This window comes from Solanum stenotomum, chromosome 7, assembly GCF_019186545.1.
Source record: "Solanum stenotomum isolate F172 chromosome 7, ASM1918654v1, whole genome shotgun sequence".
NCBI lineage: Eukaryota > Viridiplantae > Streptophyta > Magnoliopsida > Solanales > Solanaceae > Solanum > Solanum stenotomum.
The window spans coordinates 48,431,252-48,434,383 of NC_064288.1; the positions used below are offsets into that span (position 1 = coordinate 48,431,252).

Below are 3,132 nucleotides of genomic sequence, written 5' to 3' on the forward strand. Positions count from 1 at the left end.
TCCATAACTGCTATTCATCCATTGGAATAGCATATCTTGCCTATACAAGCCCAAACACAAATACGAACAAATATGACTTATTTGCCAATAAAACCTTTCAAAATCATCATCTCGTATATAAAAGTACATCAATTGTTCCACAAGTTTGAAAATCATGTTTAAAGTCATTAAATATATAGATGTCCTTCCTTGTTCTAGGGTATCATAGTGATCTTCTTCAACTGTTTTTTAATTTATATTCTTCAACTGCAGTGTTGTACTTCTATAACTGATGGAGCTCCTTGATTTTCGAAAAAAGAAGTAAAAAACTGAGGGATTCTGTTGATTTTTCTTTAAAAATCTATCCTAGTTTCCGTACATTTTTGCATGAAAAATAAACTTCACGTGCATGTATTTAAAATTTATTTTTCTTACATTTTTAAATGCAAAGTATTGTTTAATATTTTTTATATATATAAATGATTTATTCGATTTCTTTTTCAATTATTAGTTTTAAATAAGATTTTATTAATTCAACGTTGAAAAAATATTATTTTACTCGGGCAATCATTATATGAATTGTTAACATAGTTCTACAAGTAATAAGTTGACAAATTTCAAATAAATATAAGAGTTAGAACCATAGCTTTGATGAAGTTGATAATTTGGTTACCCCACATTTTACTATGATTGTTGTAATGCTTGAAAATCTAAGAAGAAATGGAAAAAGAATTTATAATTGAATTTGTTCAATACTTTTCGACTATTAATTGATATTTTTGACAGAATATTACTCTAACTTATCAATAATTTAAAGAAGAGAGTGTAAAAGGAGTTAAAAAGAAAATAATGTGAGTATTAGTAGATCGAGAGAGTGTAAGAAAATAAAATAATATTTCTTGATTTCTTCTATTTGAATGGGGTTGAAGAGAATAAAATAATAATTTTAAATATATACTTTTTTATCATAAATAATCAATGTTTTTTCTATAAAAAATTAACACATAATTTATTCTTGCTAAAAAATTGAGGCCCCTAAAATTGGGGGCCTAAGGCCCATGCCTTATTAAAGTATACATAGAGCCGGCCCTGAGCATATGATTATACAAAGTTTCCTTATACATATTTATAAAAAAAGAGATTAGTCTATTATTATGTATGAAGAGAAGTTTAAGACTAACCAAATATTGTGTGCGACCCCTTTATTTTGACATATTTATTTTGAATTGTTAACTATTTTATATTTTGTGTAATTTTTAAATATTTAAATTTTATTTCAAAATAATTAAGAATTATACGTGAATTCACTATCAAACATTAATTAGTTTGACTTGAAGGAATCAACCAAAATAAATTGATAGAAGGAATTTTATACAAAGAGAAGTAATATGAGTAAAATAATTCTCAATTTTCATCAACAACGATGCAAAAATTCAATTCCTGTCTAACAGCTGAACTCGTTATAAAAATCCTCTCGAGGCTTCCAGTAAAATCCCTCCTGAAATTCAGGTGCACTTCAAAATTTTGGCTTGCTTTGATCTCTAGCCCCGAATTTGTCAAAACTCATCTTAAGCTTAAATGCTAATAACAAGAATACATCTGCCATAAGGTTATGATAAATGAACGTAGTGTGTACAACTTTCGAGATTGTAGTGTTAGCTCTTTATTTAATAACTCATTTACCGAGGCAAAAGACTTGGATTATCCCAGGCAAGTTCCAGGTGGTGTTTCTATCGGTTTTGTCAATGGATTGATTTGTCTTGTTAGTCAGGAGAATGAATTGTTTCTATGGAATCCATCAATTATAAAGTACAAGAAGTTTCCTAATCCTAAAACTAAAACTCTTTGAGATATTCTCTCGGGCGAGTATATGGCTTTGGATATGATAAGTTTCATGATGATTATAAGGTAGTGGTTATCTTAATCAATGTCAGACATGACCTTCCACTTCAAATTGAGGTAAAAAAATATAGTCTAAAAAGTGATTCTTGGAGAACTGTTGATAATTATCCAAGTATGGTGCCACTACAACGTAGGTTTGTGAATGGAAAACTTCATCGGACTACTATATTGGTCCTAAATTGTGTACTAAACGAAGCATCATTTCTATTGATTTGGCTGACGGGAAATGGGGAGAGATGGAACTACCCTTTTATTGGGAAGGAGGTATGGTTTTGAGCTTGTGAGTGTTGGGAAGTAATCTTTCGGTCTTTTGTGATTGTGCGCAAACATATACTTAAATGTTTGGGTTATGAAGGAGTATGAGGTTAAAGAATCTTGGACGAAGATGTTTACTATCAATTTCCGGAGAATCAATTGGTGTATGGATATCTTGGGCAAATATGTTTACACATGACAAATGGAAGTGAAATTTTGGTTCTGTTTGGTTCAACTTTCATGATTTACAATCCAAAGGGTGACTCGCTCAGATGCTCAAAGGTTATTAACTCTAATAATTGGGACGAGGCGGAAATTCAGGATGCAACAAAAATGGGACAGAAAAGCTCATATCAAAACAATGAAGTAATAAATAACTTGTAAGAGTACTTTGTTGTCAAGTGTTGTTGAATTATGCTTATTATCTCAAACATAGAACAAGAAATTCATATGTAAAACACACATTTTTTAAACTACTAGTTTTGGAACGTGTATTGCATGATTACTTCAAAATATTTAATACACAATTTTTAAATGGTGCATATATTATTTGGACTTTCTTTATCCTACAAATAAAAAGCAACCACACAAAAAAGAAAAAAGTAACAACTTGTAAGTTGAGACAACCTTGATGCTACTTTACTGACATAGCTATGGAGTAGATAATAAGTACTTTAATTTAAAGATAAATACATACGCGAATATATATATATATATATATATATAAAAGAAGATGATTGTATAGTAATTAGCACATAGCATAAAAAGAAAAATACAATACCGCATATGAAAATATTATATAGGCGCTAGTTCAACCAGAAAACCTAAAATATGAATGAATAAGCTACCATTTATTATTTTTCATTAAGAGCTTGAAACTGAAGATGATTGGGAAAAAAAGATTATGAAGATTATTGGGAAAATGCATAAGTACCTCCCAGCCTATGCCCAAAATCCCTCAGACACACCTAACCTTTACTAAGGTCCTATTGCCCC

At 29.7% G+C, this 3,132-nt stretch overlaps 1 pseudogene; it reads left to right on the forward strand.

Moving 5' to 3' along the window:
• Nucleotides 1-1,402: 1,402 nt before the first annotated feature.
• LOC125869981 (F-box/kelch-repeat protein At3g23880-like) lies at nt 1,403-2,520 on the forward strand (annotated as a pseudogene).
• Nucleotides 2,521-3,132: the final 612 nt, after the last annotated feature.